General features: G+C 47.5%; 1 protein-coding gene across 7 annotated transcripts in view; it reads left to right on the forward strand.

Moving 5' to 3' along the window:
- FGD4 (FYVE, RhoGEF and PH domain containing 4) overlaps positions 1 to 17,200 on the forward strand; it is a 154,850-nt gene that overhangs the window by 97,943 nt on the left and 39,707 nt on the right. Inside the window, exon 1 of one of the 7 annotated variants that reach the window (XM_075602713.1) lies at positions 16,373 to 16,501. The exons of the other annotated variants lie outside the window; for them this stretch is intronic. The gene's annotated coding sequence lies outside the window, so the exon portion shown is untranslated. Of the gene's footprint in view, positions 1 to 16,372; positions 16,502 to 17,200 lie in introns of those variants that run through there. 7 annotated transcript variants of the gene reach the window in all.

Genomic DNA, 17,200 nt, shown 5'->3' on the forward strand with positions numbered 1-17,200 from the left:
TCGTCCACCTAACTCCCAGTAGAGATTGAACGAACCACTACTAAAGGTCCCAGAGACCAGAGAGTTATTGGAAGAGGCCCTGACCTACTTCGAATCTTATATAGGCAGCGTGTCTTCCCCATTTATTTTATGAGAAGCTCACAAGGCCACTATGATAGGCATGCTTATTAGCCTCACCATGGGCGGGAAGAGGAAAAGGGAGGCTAAGATCAGGGCATTTAAATGTAGAATTGTGGACCTGACCAGAGCCCACCAGAAGGACGGTAACGGATCGACCTTAATGAGGCGAGGGTGGAGTTGAATCTGCTCCTGACGTCTCAGGCCGAAAATTCTTTTAATTGGACAAAAAGTAGGTTCTATGAGAAGGCCAACAACTCTTGTGCAATGCTGGCAGCTAAATTGAAGAAAAAGCAAGCGAGTCAGGCTATTCACGCAATAAGACAAGAGTCTGGTCTACTCACTTCTAACCCTCCATTAATAAGCAAAGAATGTAAGACCTTTTACTCCATTCTCTATTATGGGAACAAAACAGATCACAATTCCAGAACATCCAAACAAATGGAGGACTTTCTTCAGGATGCAAGATTCCCCTCAATTTTGAGTACAGATAACACTAAACTAGGCCAAAAAATAGACCTGTACGAACTATTATTAGTTATCAAAAATTTGAAACCATCGAAAAGTGCCAGGCTCAGATGGCTTCTCCAATTTATAGCACCAAAAATTATCCCGTATACTAGCTCCCTATATGCTATCCCTCTTCAATTCATTTTTCTCTAACACAATTTCCTAGTAATATGCTGCAAGCGTCGATTGCATTAATTCACAAAGAAGGAAAGGGCCCAACCAATTGTGCCAGTTATAGACCCATTTCCCTAATTAACTCCGACCTAAAAATCTACTCCAAGATATTAGCAAATAGACTGAACAAATTGTTGCCGTCTCTGGTTCCTCCAGATCAGATGGGCTTCATACCTGGAAGTCAGGCCTCGGACAACACCAGAAGAATTAAAAACCTGATAGCCTTCTCCACCAAAAACAAAATTCCATCCATGGTACTAGGGTTGGAAGCTGAAAAAGCATTCGACCGTATAGATTGGGTATATCTGGGGAGGACTCTACAAGCCTTCGGATTTAAAGGCCCTTTCCTTCAGGCAATTATGGCTCTATACATGACCCCGTCGACAAGGGTAATTAGCCAGGGGTTCCCCTCTGATCTTTTTCTCATAAAGAATGGCACGAGGCAGGGATGTCCCCTGTCGCCCTTGCTGTTCGCCCTTTGTATGGAACCGCTTGCAGCAAATATATACGTATTAACCGAACATCACAGGGATACAGGTGAAGAACCAATTCTACAAGATAGCGCTGTTTGCAGACAATGTTTTCCTCATGGTCTCTAACCCAATGACATCACTTCCCAATCTCTTCTCCACTCTGTCAACATTCAACTCAATTTCCGGGTTTAAAATAAACGACAATCAGAGGCCCTTAATATTAATCTACCACATGCTACGGTTAAATTACTGGAGCTTAACTTTGATTTTAAGTGGCAACCGACAGCCATTAAATACCTAGGTGTAAATATTACAAAGTGTTATAATACTCTGTACCGGGAAAATTATCTGAGATTGCTGAGGACGAACTAGGGGCATGGTCCGACCACAACGTATCCTGGATAGGGAGAATTCAATGTATAAAAATGAATCTTCTCCCTCGCCATTTGTACCTGTTCCAAACGCTGCCGATCCCAGAGATAGAAAAAGAGATATCAGACCACCAATCCCTTATCACGAGGTTCATTTGGAGTAAACATAAAACTAGCAGCGCTATACAAGAACAAACTATTATTAATTATATTACAGGGCTGCTCAGCTGAGCCAGATGGTTCTCTAGCTCACAGACAAATCCGTGAGATGGACAGATCTAGAGTCTTCTTTAACTCCCCGATTAAGCTCCATAATTTACTATGGATCCCAATAAACAGACCCGTGAAAACACTAAATTACCAACAATTGCCCATTCCCTTAGGTTATGGGCCTCCTTGAAACAGACATTCTCTGACAACTCCCCCATTTATGGGAAATTAGCTTCTCAGTTTAGAGGGAAGCAGGAGTCTTTAGGCTCAGAGAACTTGGGCCCGACTTGAAACTCAAGTCATTTCAACTTTTCCAGATGTGAAAAAAATGCCTAGCAGGGAAATATTTAGTTATCTGCAACTCAAGGCATTCTATCTTAAGTCGAGCCCCAATAATTTGTTAACAAGATTTGAATCTCTTTGCCTAAGGGGATTGGGAACTTCAGGCCTTATCTCGGTCCTATATGGAGCGGCGGTCAGTTCCCCTCAGCTTGCTCACAAAAAACTGAAATATATGACCCTATTGGGAACAAGACCTGGGGAAGAAATAAATGTAGAGGACAGGGACACCATCCTCCTGGCGGTAGCTAAATGTTCAATATTCACAGTAATTAGGGAAAACGCGTGTAAGGTATTGATGAGGTGGTACTTGACGCCCCTCAGACTTTCCAGATTAGTTCTGGGATACCCCCCCAGATTGCCCCAAAGGTTGCGGAGGTCAGGCCTCATTCATTTACACGTGGTGAATGTGCCCGATGGTGTCCTCCCTAATGGGAAAAGTAAGATTATGGATCCAAAGAATGCTTCAGATTGACCTGGAACTGGACCCTTAGCTCTTTCTGTTAATCAGACCGTCTGACAACATGCCTAGACAGGAGAACAAACTAATGACACATATCTCCACAGCAGTAAGGTGTGATATTGCCGCAGTGTGGATGCAGCCCGGAGTCCCCCCTAAAATAAAAAATAGACTGGGATTCATCTGCCACACGGAGAAGCTCTTAGCCCTGTCAAACGACTCTTGCAGCTAACTTTTAAAAGTGTGGCAACCTTGGATCCTTTCGGCAGGTATCCAGGGGGTAAACGCAAGGACAATGTTATAGTTATCCGGGCAGGGGCTTTCCCAAGGGAGCTATAGGATTTGGCATGGGAAAAGTTGGACTCGAGTCTGGGTCAGGGGTCCATGAGAAGGGTCGGAAGCATAGAGCCAGGAAAGATCAGAATTCTCGGGTATCCGGGCCATCAGAGGGAGCTCCACCACATGTGATAAAAGGGGATTTACTCATCTGTTGGGAGATTGGGTATTGGACAACAAATATTGCCAAAGGGATATGAATGTGTATGCAATTCTGTTATCTTGTTTATAGTAATGTATGCGGATGGACACCTCCCTCTTTAATTTCTGTACCCCCTTCCCCTCCACCCCCTTTTTCTTTTCTGTACCCTTCAGACAATTCAATAAAAAAAATTAAGTTAAAAAAAAACCTGAAGAAATGAAGCACAATTTCTTATTGAATGAGAGCTTTTGTAGCAGCCCAGCCACAGATAGGATACAAAGGCGACACACAGGAAGTATGGAAACTAATAAAAAGTACCCAGATAAACACTGAATTCAACCATGTCCATCTTTTCCCCGCTGTTAACACTGACGGACACAGATTTGTTTGATAAAATGTAAACACCTGAAAGACCAAAAATGAAACACCCAAAACCGAAATCTCGACGTCTAGTCACCGAGAGAATGAAGACCCTTTATATCCGTTGTACAAATCAGTGTGGTGTTTTGACAAATCATGTTGAAATCTCTGATTTGAATACGCTGAATAACCTTTAGCTCCCACTGGATTCGTTTACTAAAGTGTGTTCTAAACCCAGTATTTTTGGGGCAGATACACCTGGCTGTGCAATAAGGCAAAACACTAAAATATTGATGCATTTCCTTTCTTTAGTGGTGTTAAAGTGGTCCCTACCCTCCACGCTGGGTCCCCACCGTAGCCAAACATGAGATTAATCTAATGATGGGATTATTACAGGCTTCTTTCAAACAAAAGCTTACACAGGCAAAATTACCAGTGTTCTCCCTGAACATACAAATGGTTATTCGATAGGAAGCCACAACACATGAGTTTGCATCTTCCTATTGGCCCAAAGGGACGCTGTTTTTTTGGCAGCCATATTGAAGCAATCTACAGCTTTAAGTATCTTGGGAATTGGGAGGTCTCAGGGCTAAAAATAGAGCAGCTTAGCTCCGTTAGGCCTCACAGTTGCAATCCAGTAAAAATGAAATAAATAAAACCATATAGCTGGATTTACAGGTTTTTAAGGCATTTTATTTGTTAGGTTATGGACCTCCCTGGCATAGGCAGCAGCCCAAATTACCTTGTATACTACATATAACACTGTAACGTAGAAATCTGTTACTAGTAACCGTGGAATCATGGTTACAGTGGGCTGTTACATGTGCATTACAAAGTGTCAGCTAAGTCACTACAATGTATTCATTTGAGCAGCTTTAAGACACCAACACCGAATACTGAGTCTTTTAATAACTAACTGGGTTTTGAAGGAAGGGGGGGGGGGGCGGGATGCTAAACATTTTTAACTAAGGGAGTGTCCCAGGCCTAGCGATTCTGGTGGCCTGCCCCACCGATACCGGAAGTGGGGCCTGGCTTCCAGGATTGTCTGCAGGCAGGGCCCACCCCAGGCTGGGGCTGTGCCTCCTGTCCACAGGCAGGGCCTGCTTCTCTCTACCACCCTTACCCCCTTGCTCAACAAGACTACAACAACCCTCGCTCCCCCCACCCACGGAACGATCTGGGGGTCCAGGTCCGCACTTTGTCCTTGGTTCCGTAATGGCGGCCGGTGACCCCGGTAACCATTTAATTATTAACATGGCACTTCTGGAAAAAAAGCATGAAGTAATAAATGTCACACGTGGGAGGGAAGTAAAGCCATATTTAGTGGCGTAAAAATGCCTGTAGAAAACGAGTCGTGCTGCAGCAGTGACAGAGGGAAACTGGAGGTGTGAAAGTCCTTCATATTCTAGCTCTCTATCAACTACAGCAGGGGCGGCCAACTCCAGTGCTCAGGGGCCACAAGCAGGTCAGGTTCTAAGGATATCCCTGCATCAGTACAGGTGGTGCAGTCTTTGATTGAGCCATCTGTGCTGAAGCAGGGATATCCTTAAAACGTGACCTGTTGGTGGCCCTTGAGGACTGGAGTGGGCAACTCCTGAATTACAGCAACAAGCCTTCGTATTCTTCATTTGTATCATTTGTGCGTGTGTGTATGTATTATACTTTCCCCGTGCTTGCTTTGCCGCCATTTTATTTTGTATTACATGTGTATGATGCAGGGGGTCTCCGGAGCTGAACTACGTTAACTTCAGCTCTGGGGCCCCCCTGGTTCCTGAGATACTTATCTAGAAAGGTGTCACTGGTGGCATCCCCTCCAGGGGGAAACAAAATGGCGGTTTAAATCTCCAGCATCACGTGGGCCAACGGGAAGCCACAATGTTATTTGCCACAGCTGCCCATTGGCCCACGTGACACAGGATTTAAATACTTGGCCGTAACCTTCGGCACCTATGTATGTATTGTGGGAGCCAGGGGGTACCTGGAGCTGAAATTAACGGGGTTCTGCTCTGGGGAACCCCCTGCTTCCCACCGATGTGTAAAAAGGATTGAAGCAGGGGGGTCTCCTGCTTCCGGAATTACCGCTGTAGGGGGCGCCGGTAGCCACTCCACTTGGCTAGTAGGGTTTACGTAATGGCGGCGTTTCAAAGCTCCCACGCCTTGCGGCCCATTGGGAAGCCGTGATGTCATCTGCTGCGTGACACGTGACTCAGGAGCTTTAAACTTTAAACTCCAGCTAGCTCAGCCAAAGCTGCTACTTGCACCCCTTATGCAGGTCTATATCTGTGGACGCAGGGGGTCCCCGGAGCTGAAATTAATGGGTTCAGCTCCGAAGACCCCCCGCTTCAATCCTATGTTAAAAAAAAAACTGCAAACCAAATTTCCCTTTGGATTGCTGCTTTAAGGTAATAATAGTAAGACCAAACGTTACAACCTGTTTATTAAGAATGTGTATCCTGTGCACCCAGGCTAACCCCTTAAAAAAAAAGCCAAAACCACATGCTTCTAAATATCACATGTTTCCACCGCTTAAAAGAGAAGGTCTTTGGGAAAAAACTGCATTGCTATATTTGGAATTAGGGGAAAACATGTATTTTTATGTTAAATCAATCTAGTTGGAGCCTGTTACTTTTATTCTACATCTTAAGAAAACAAAGACAAATAGTTTCCGTTGGCTTTGATCCACAATTCTAGACCAGCAGGGCAATGTCGATGTTGTTTCAGTGTATACATGGGTTTTGATAAACAAATTGTGCAATGCTCAGCGTGAGCAAGTATACGCAATCAAGTTAATTAGAAACCTTTAGCAGGAGTACCCTTAAGGTATCAATAGATGAGGTAATCTCCTATGAAACCAATCAACTGGTAGTATCCCACATGGCACTGTAGTAAGGTATACACACAATAAAGTGTCCAGACACATATATGAAATAATATAGTGTATAATCAAGGAATCGCCTTGATAAAGAGCTAACGCTTGAAACGCGTTGGTGGAGGATTTTTGGCCTGTGTATGCTGTATGTATCCATGCTGCTAATAAATTAGCTCGGTTTTTCACTGTGGGAACGCTCTCCCTGCCTCTTTGATCATTTCTACCTGCTGGAAAGTAGTACTTTGTCTTTTTTGGTTCCTGTTTATACATGGTTTTTGACTGGATTGTTTTTATTATTATTATAATAACCACTTGAATTCCTTTTCCGTTCTGTCCTCTTATGGTATCAGAAAGCGGATGCCACCTTGCGTATGTATTCTTCCTTCCTATAGGAGGGACCTGTGACATGCTCAGTATGTCACTGCTATCACAAATCCAGCAGGAACAACAGATCTCCTTTATTTCAAAGCACATTTCAAGGTGTGTCCAGCGAGGTCTTGGCAATGAGAGATGGTTTAGCCAGGCCCACACAAGAAGGACCTATTCTATGTATAACTCGGACGTCTGGAGAGATGCATGCTGGGTATTACCCAAAAAGTCAGGCAAAAGAATGAATGGGTTTGGAACCAAACAAAAGTCTGTGACGTCATCACAAAGGTGAAGATATTAAAATGGCTGCAGGACGGGATACATGGCAAGAAGGTATAACCATCGTTGGACAAAGATGGTCCTCGACTGGATTCCAAGATCAATTTAAAAGACCAAGACTCTGACAAAAAGTAATATGGGAGGATGAAATCTGAAAATGTGTGGGAGCGACATGAAGAGGCTGGAACCGCAGAACCTGGGAGATCATTGGGGGGCTTCATCCAGCAGTGGGTCAGCAAAGAGCTGAGTGTGTGTGTGTGTGTCGGTGTATGCTTCAGTTATACTTTTAACTGCAGTCGTTGAGGGCCCCCCTTCGACGGTACTTCGTGCAACTTTGTGGCGTGGATCCTCTGTGCCTCTCGCCACAATGTACTGCTCTCACTCCAGCAACTCTCGGCTCTCTCTCAGCGGGACTCAGACTGGCTCCTGGGTCACTCTCGAACGAGCCTGAAGGCATTCAGGATTGTGCAGATCTGACTCCCGTGTCTTGCCCGCACCACTTCCTCTTGGTCCCTCCTCTTCCACCGCCCCTGTTACTGGCTGCTCTTATGTTCGTCAGGGCAGGGGTGAGTGTTGCATCACACAGGGGGTTACATTATTCTAACGAAGTCTTTCAACCTTGATCCTCTAATTACCTCGCTCTCGAGGTGCCACGAGTCACGATTTTTGCACGGTTTTAAAGCATATTATATGTTTTCACTTTGAAATTTGTCTCATTTGCAATTAGAGCAAATGACTTGTCCACTTAGCAAATGGCATGGATGCTTTACATGAGGTATAAAAAACAAAAAAAACCTCTTTTAGCAGCTTTGCAAATTCTCTGCAGACTTCGTTAATGACTAATCTTTGTAACTGCTTCCTTTAAATAACAGCCACTAGCATTCATGGGCTTTGCTTTCCCTGTCTAACAGTTTAGAGGTGCATTCACTTTCACAGGCAATAAATGAAATGCACGCGCACATCCCTAGGGGTCTCTTTCACCTATGCCAGGGGTGGCCAACTCCTGTTCTCAAGAGCCACCAAGAGGCCAGGTATTGTGGATATCCCTGCTTCAGCACAGGTGACTCCATCATTCTGACTGAGCAACCTGTGCTGAAGCAGGGATATTCTCAAGGTGGCCCTTGAGGACTGGAGTTGGCCATCTCTGATCTACAGCTGCACAGAGGAATGCAACTCTAATCTAATCTAATTAACCTATTGTTATCTCCATTATATTCAACGTGTTGCATAACTCATGTCAATGTCGGGAACACTTTCATATTTTAACTATTAGAAATGGGCACATCTGGGCGCGTTAAATCTGAACCTACCAAAACCTTGCATCCTAAAACCCAACCCACCACCACAACCCGTCCGAGTTTTAGAACAAAAAACCAGAACACCAGACGAGTGCCCATCCTTAGGTATTTTTCACCATATCTTTTTTTCATTGTTTTTGTGATTCTATACATATTCTAAGAATTGTTAATCCTGTATTATGCTACTTCAGCATTTTTACTGCTTATTTTGTGTTTTTTTTCCATATTTGGTACAAATGCAACATCAAAAACAAATAAATGGAGTTCTGGCAAAACCTGACCCAAAACACGAGGGAAAGTGCCCACCATATTGTATTAAAGACTTTGGCTCTTCCATTTAATGTTAAAGCTGCTCTATTTCAATCTGAAACTCACCGGCCCTTTTATCCCCTGTACCCAATTTTCCAACTTGATCTCTCCATAAAATGTATGTGAATTGACTATATAACCCTGTTCTTTTAATATGCCCATGTACTGTATCTGTCATCATAACTCTGTGCCCAGGACATACCTGAAAATGAGAGGTATCTCTCAGTGTATTACTTCCTGGTAAAACATTTTTATAAATAAAAAAACATTTAAGGCAAAAGCCCAGCAGCCCTGCCAATGACCCCTATCCAATATGTTTTCAGTCTGTCCCATGCTGGAGAAGTTTTTCCCATTCATTTAAATAGAGCTGAACACCTGTATAACGTTTGAGATGTGTTGGTTGGGTTTGCCAAGCTGTGTATTCTGCATTCACTGTGACAAACGCGTGTAAATCATATTTATGGATTCAAACGTAAACTTGACATTTTCCCTATGCATTAATATGTTACATGTTTGAAATGCTAGGCCTTGAGCCCTTTGAATTTGACCTACTGCTGGACATCCCATTCCTGACCATGTAATGAGTGTACATAATGGCAGGGAAGGGAAGCAATTATTGCAGCCATGTTCATCTTACTATATATTTCTGAAAGCGTCATATGTGGCTGTGTCTCCGTGTCCCTCCCTGTGTCCCTAGCGGCAATCCCATTGGACCTTGGGCCAGGCCAATGAGATTGCTCCCTTGGCCCGCCCGCCCCCGCACACCTCTCATTGGCCTGAGGCGGAGTGACGGGCCAAAGGAGAGACACACACACTGTCCCCCCCGTCCCCCCCGTACCCCCCATCACGTGCGTCGCCCTGCACCGGCTCCCGGATGGAGGGGAAGCGCGGCCCACCTGCCGCCAACTTCAGGCTCCTCCCCCCTCGCTCTCAACCGGCTCCCGGAAAGACAGAGGGGAAGCGAGGCGCTACCTCACCGCCGCACCCTTACTTCTCCGCAACATCCCCACCACGTGCGCCGCCACCCTGCACCGGCTCCCGGACGGAGGGTAAGCGCGGCCCTCCTACCCCAGCCGCCAACGCTCCCTTACCTCCCCGGCGCTACCTCCCCGCCGCTAACTCCACGGTGCCACCTCCCCGGCCTCTGGGGAGCCAAGCAGCCTCCTCGGATCTGCGGCAGTCCCACTCTCCACCACCTCTCACTCCCGGTGTGTGTGTGTGTGTGTGTGTATAGAGGGACATTTTACTCCTGCCAACAATTTGTGCCTCACTTTCACCCCTACCCCTGCCCTTCACCCCCCCCCACCACCCCTGCCCTTCACCCCCCCTACCCTTCACCCCCCCTACCCCTGACTTTCACCCCCCACCACCCCTGCCCTTCACCCCCCCTACCCCTGCCCTTCACCCCCTACCCCTGACCTTCACCCCCCCACGCCTGCCCTTTGACTGACGCACGCACACAAATCCTGACTGACGCACGCACACACCCTGACTGACGCACGCACACACCCTGACTGACGCACGCACACACCCTGACTGACGCACGCACACACCCTGACTGACGCACACACATACCCTGACTGACGTGTGTGTGTGTGTGCGTCAGTCAGTCTGTGTGTGTGTTTGTGTTTCTGCGTCAGACTCACTGACGCGCACACACACACACACAGTGACTGACTGACGCACACACAATGACTGACGCACACACACTGCATGAAGCTGTAAAGGGGGACAAACAGAGCTGTAAAGGAGGGAGGGGGAGGGAACTGGATTGATGTGAATGGGGGACAAACAGAGAGAGGGGGAAGGGGAGAGGAGAGAGAGAGGAGCGGGAACATTACATCCCGGGCAACGCCGGGTCTCTCAGCTAGTTCTAAATATATAAGAAAACGGGTAGTGGGTGTTTGAAGGCTGATAGGTTTCCGTGCCTAATTTCTCACACATGCAACATGTGAGGGCTCCAGGTAACTAATTATTTGACATTATGAGCTGAATAAAATGTAAAGTTTAGGACAGGGGGTGCGCAAACTAGGGGGCTGGGGGAGCGAGATTATATGCGGGAGGTGTGGGTTTTACAGAGGCCCCACTCGCTTCCCAAAGGCACTTAAATTAAGTGCCGGGGAAGTGGCAAAGGCCTCTGTAAACTTCACTTATCTTGGTTCAGACTGCTGCTGGAGGTGCGTCGCCATGGCAACGCGGGGTCATGGGACGTCACGTTGCTATGGCAACATGACGTCATGCCCCCCAGAACGGCGGAACCGAGGTAAGGGGGGGGGGGATGTGCAGAGAGTGGGACAACTGGTTGGGGGCACAGGAGAAAAATATTGCGCTCCCCTGGTTTAGGCCAACCCCACAACACAACTTCCATTCTCCCCAATATCATACAGTGGTACATTAAAGCCCAAGTTAACTTAATGGTGCCAAGACATGGTACACCTTAAATCCCATTCCTCTCGAATAGAACTTAATCTGTGCAAAGCCCGGGCACTCTTTAGGTACCTTTTGGGTGTACGCTAAAGGACTTCCCAACTTGTTTTAGTGTAATGCGTGTTCATTTTGACTACAAGCCATTGTTTTGCCTGCAGCCTGTAGGGCCTGTTTATCTCGCAGCTGCAACATTGGTGCAAAAAAATACAGCACCAGGTTTATCCAAGAAGAGAAGTCCTCTGGACAGGAATGGTGTTCTTTACATTGATGAGTGTGGTGTCGTTCATTTGCATGAAGAGACCTTAATAAGCAGGCGCCTATCTATGGACATGTCTTCGCACGTGATGACAGAGGAGACGCGCACTTCCTCGTCCCGTATGAGAGTTTGCAAACAAGTGGGTTTTTTTCAGCATGCTATAGTTCAGGGGGGCTCAACTGAAGTCCTCAAGACCCCCCCAACAGGTCAGGTTTTCTGGATATCCCAGCTTCAGCATAGGTGGCTCAATCAGAGGCTCTGAGCCTGTGCTGGAGCTGGGACTGATTGAGCCACCTGTGCTGAAGCTGGGACTGATTGAGCCACCTGTGCTGAAGTAGGTATATCCTGAAAACCTGACCTGTTAGGGGTGGGTGGGGGAGTTGAGGACTGGAGTTGAGCCCCCCGGCTATAGTTTAATATATATGCTGCTGAAAAGGTTTCTTTTTTTTAAACTGTGAGCTCCTCGGGTCAGGGCCTCCGGTCTCCCTCTGTGTACTACTCACCGTTGCTGCATTTCCCTCTTTATTGGAATAGTTAAAGTGGATAAGCATCAAAAAGAGACTTGCCATTAGTGCTCATTTGCATGTCATTACCCAGAATCCCTGGCTGTAGGGGAATAACTGTATGCTGTGTGTTTATGAGTACGGCAGGTTTTGGGACCCAAAGTGGGTTTTCTATCATTACAGTATGTAGACATGATTACCGTATGACAGACCAGCAGGGGCCGATTGTACTTAACAGAAAGTGAATCCCTGCGCTTCTCCCTTTGGGATAGCAATCAATGGGGAATATAAATATATGTATGGTGTAAATACCTATAAGAAAAAAGGAGACTTTTGGTATACATCCTTTGATCAAATAATGCCAAGCCTGCTAACCACGTCAATGTAAGTCTCATTAGCAGGTCCCTACGCTAAATACATACTAGTGTTATGTGAAATAAGCCCAGAAGGGGTTAAAATATCAAAGCATATGCTTATATAACCTAGTGCAGTTAAAAACTGGTATATACCAGTACAGATACTCACATGTAAGTGGAGTGAAATAAGGGGACCTTGCTAGGAGATTATATACCTAGAAGAGGAGGGGCTGGCCTGCCACAAACTGCTCAATAAGCAGTTGCAGGTGATTGGCTAAATATATTCAATTACACCATAGTAGTGTTGCCCTCTAGGAGCGTGCTGCTAAGGATTAAAATCGGCCCAACAAATAATGTAAAACAAATATAATCACCGCGCTTCTCCATATAAGGAGCATGCAGATAGTGAAGGAAATGGCCATACAAATGTGCAAAACAGAAAGTGAATCCCTGCGCTTCTCCCATAGGGATAGCAATCAATGGGGAATATAAATATATGTATGGTGTAAATAGCCGATTGTACTTACCTTTCAAGCCAGGGGATTCTTGAAGAGCGGCCCTTCTGCGGTGTCACGGTGTCATGTGACATCACATTGCTATGGCAAGCTATCATTTGAGGTCTGGTCGCCATGACAACACGACGCTCCAGGTGGAGAGCCGCTCCGGAGAAGTTAAGACCCTCACTCACTTCAACACGAACCCACACACCAAGACACACACCCACACACACCCACACACCAAGACACCCACCCACCCACACCCACACACCAAGACACCCACCCACACACCAAGACACCCACCCACACACACCCACACACCAAGACACCCACCCACACACACCCACACACCAAGACACCCACCCACACACCAAGACACACACCCACACACACCCACACACCAAGACACCCACCCACACACACCCACACACCAAGACACCCACCCACACACCAAGACACCCACCCACACACACCCACACACCAAGACACCCACACCAACACACACCCACACACCAAGACACCCACCCACCCACACTCACACACCAAGACACCCACCCACACACACCCACACACCAAGACACCCACCCACACACACCCACACACCAAGACACCCACCCACACACACCCACACACCAAGACACCCACCCACACACACCCACACACCAAGACACCCACACACACCCACACACCAACACACACACACCCACACACCAACCCACACACCCACACACCAACCCACACACCAACCCACACACCAACACACACACACTTACCTTGGGGTGAGGAGTGGTTTTGCGCCGGTCCGAGGACTCTGCAGCTCCCTCCTCTGGTCGGTCGGAAGTTGGATCCCAGAACCGAAAGGAGGGAGAGTACGGCAGGTGGTCCGGGAGCTGCAGCACCGGGCCCGCCGGGGCAACCTTGATAGCCTGATAGGGCGAGCCACCACTGCAGGCCATTGCTCTACAACTGGCTGATTTGGGGCCTCAATATTTTCTCTTTCCCATTAGTTGCCTGTTTAATTTGTGAGCTGTTAAAATTCATCTTCTGTGTTGGAGAACGAATAATGTAAAATATCATTTACTTTGCCTTGAATGACGGGGGAAGAAAAATAACAGAGAGGCCCGCAACGCATTGTGCCGGCAGCTAGAGGGTTAATATCTGCTGCGGTAGTTTTTGGACATATACAATGGCGCGTTAAACACGTGTTAGAATGGGACTCCTCATTGGATATCTGTTCTACCACTTAGATTGAAAGCTCTTCAGATCAAGGCCTCCCTTTGCCTTCTCTTGTCAATTACCTTCCGCTCTCATCCCCACTGTTTTGGTACTTGATTTCCCTGCATTGTAATTTTGGAAAGTGCCGTGTACACTGTTGACGCTATATAAATGTAATTATATATATACACATTCACCAGTTTAACCCTTGTAGTGCTCTTATGATGTACCTGGCATGTCCTGGGCAAATGCTCGCTTTCGTAGCAGGTGATCGCTTAGGCAGTGCTGCCACCCCCCATTGAAACGGAAGTAAGCAATCGCACAACCCTCGGCACTCGGGAGGTTAAATATACCTTTTAAAATGACCCGTTATATGGTTATTGCGAACGCTTTCAGGGCTCAAACAAGACAAGTATCCTTTTTCTGTACGCTGCAGGTTTAAAGTCACGGCATATATAATTCAGAGGGCGCTGATCCCTTCTTTGCTGAGACCAGGCGCGGGGGGGCATTTTTTAGTGAGAGATTAGCATGTCCTGTGTGTGCGGTGAATAAAAGTAGGCGCAGTGCACTGTGAATTCCATTAGCATCCACTAATTGGAGGCCACGGAACGTGGTTTCCAGAGCACTCCTGGGAGATGGAAAAAATTGACGGCAGATTCAAGGTTTTATAACATTTTTGCTGATTTGCAAGGAAAGTGTGCCCGCTTTTTCATGAACGGTTCCCATCAGTGGCCCTTATTCTGTAAGGTGTGCGAGTGCACATGACGTGCTATCGTATGAGAAGCCCCATGCAATAGCACGCCACCTCCGCTATCACACCTCCCAGGAGAAGCCCCATGCAATAGCACGCCACCTGCGCTATCACACCTCCCAGGAGAAGCCCCATGCAATAGCACGCCACCTGCGCTATCACACCTCCCAGGAGAAGCCCCATGCAATAGCACGCCACCTGCGCTATCACACCTCCCAGGAGAAGCCCCATGCAATAGCACGCCACCTGCGCTATCACACCTCCCAGGAGAAGCCCCATGCAATAGCACGCCACCTGCGCTATCACACCTCCCAGGAGAAGCCCCATGCAATAGCACGCCACCTGCGCTATCACACCTCCCAGGAGAAGCCCCATGCAATAGCACGCCACCTGCGCTATCACACCTCCCAGGAGAAGCCCCATGCAATAGCACGCCACCTGCGCTATCACACCTCCCAGGAGAAGCCCCATGCAATAGCACGCCACCTGCGCTATCACACCTCCCAGGAGAAGCCCCATGCAATAGCACGCCACCTGCGCTATCACACCTCCCAGGAGAAGCCCCATGCAATAGCACGCCACCTGCGCTATCACACCTCCCAGGAGAAGCCCCATGCAATAGCACGCCACCTGCGCTATCACACCTCCCAGGAGAAGCCCCATGCAATAGCACGCCACCTCCGCTATCACACCTCCCAGGAGAAGCCCCATGCAATAGCACGCCACCTGCGCTTTCACACCTCCCAGGAGAAGCCCCATGCAATAGCACGCCACCTCCGCTATCACACCTCCCAGGAGAAGCCCCATGCAATAGCACGCCACCTGCGCTATCACACCTCCCAGGAGAAGCCCCATGCAATAGCACGCCACCTCCGCTATCACACCTCCCAGGAGAAGCCCCATGCAATAGCACGCCACCTGCGCTATCACACCTCCCAGGAGAAGCCCCATGCAATAGCACGCCACCTGCGCTATCACACCTCCCAGGAGAAGCCCCATGCAATAGCACGCCACCTCCGCTATCACACCTCCCAGGAGAAGCCCCATGCAATAGCACGCCACCTGCGCTATCACACCTCCCAGGAGAAGCCCCATGCAATAGCACGCCACCTCCGCTATCACACCTCCCAGGAGAAGCCCCATGCAATAGCACGCCACCTGCGCTATCACACCTCCCAGGAGAAGCCCCATGCAATAGCACGCCACCTGCGCTATCACACCTCCCAGGAGAAGCCCCATGCAATAGCACGCCACCTGCGCTATCACACCTCCCAGGAGAAGCCCCATGCAATAGCACGCCACCTGCGCTATCACACCTCCCAGGAGAAGCCCCATGCAATAGCACGCCACCTCCGCTATCACACCTCCCAGGAGAAGCCCCATGCAATAGCACGCCACCTGCGCTATCACACCTCCCAGGAGAAGCCCCATGCAATAGCACGCCACCTCCGCTATCACACCTCCCAGGAGAAGCCACATTGTATCTTTTAAGACCTGTATCCTGATCGTATTATTACTGAATTCTCAAAGGGGTGCAGGGGCGGTCAACGGCCACCAACAGGTCAAGTTTTAAGGCTATACCTGCTTCGGCACATGTGGCTCAATCATTGAAAACCTGACCTGTTGGTGGCCCTTGAGGACTGGAGTTGGCCACTCCTACACTACGAGGTTTAAAGGACTACTAGATTTTTTTAAGTTATTTTTTAAATTTTTTTTATTAACAAACCTGCATTTATTGCTTTTTAACAGAATGTATCATTCGGTATTGGGCACAGTAGCCTTCAGCTTTGGCAGACTGTTAACTGCCATGTTAAAAGATTGCTGGAATGACAGTCTGTAGTTGGGAAGAAAGGAATGTGTCGCGTCTACAGGAAAATAATGTAAGAATTTGGGTAATCCCTTACAAACCCCAAGAAGGTGCGAGAATAAAGCACATATAATGAAAGATATCGCAACTTTCTTGTGGATTGAGACTGCATAATAACCCTCAATAATAGTTTGTACTTCAGAGCAGTCTTATTTCCGGTGGGATTCTGGAATATTTGTTACATCAATCAGGCTCTGTTGAGTTTTAGCTGAATTGGTGCAAAATATATTAACATTGTGGGGCCTATGCAGAGAGCAGCGCTTTTTAAAATTGGAGAGGGGAATAAAAAGTAGGTTTAATGGAGAGTTTTATTCTCCATATGCAGAAATGGGCGAAATCCGCTATTTTTAGCATTACTGCATGTGGAGAATTGTAAATGAGGAGATGCGCGCAGCTGAAAGGGGAAAAAAAAATCGCGCATTTTTTTTTTCCCCCTATAGCCGGCGACCTCCTGCTTCTTTCCAACTTTAGTTGGCGGAGAAAATTGACGAAAATCTCGCCAAAAACAGCCGCTAGATGGCGAGCGCGCCTTTCTGAATTCCGATACTTTTCAGACTGGCGAGATGTAGTTTTTCGCCAGCCGCGCGGCGAGATTTTGAAATAGAAAAAAAAAATGGCGCGTTTTCCCTAGCTCGCCATTTTCAGCTGTTTTTAGCATGATTTTCTCCGGAAAATGGCGAGATTTCAAATAGCGCTGCTCTCTGCATGAGGC

The sequence above is a fragment of the Ascaphus truei genome, chromosome 5, assembly GCF_040206685.1.
Source record: "Ascaphus truei isolate aAscTru1 chromosome 5, aAscTru1.hap1, whole genome shotgun sequence".
Taxonomy (NCBI): domain Eukaryota; kingdom Metazoa; phylum Chordata; class Amphibia; order Anura; family Ascaphidae; genus Ascaphus; species Ascaphus truei.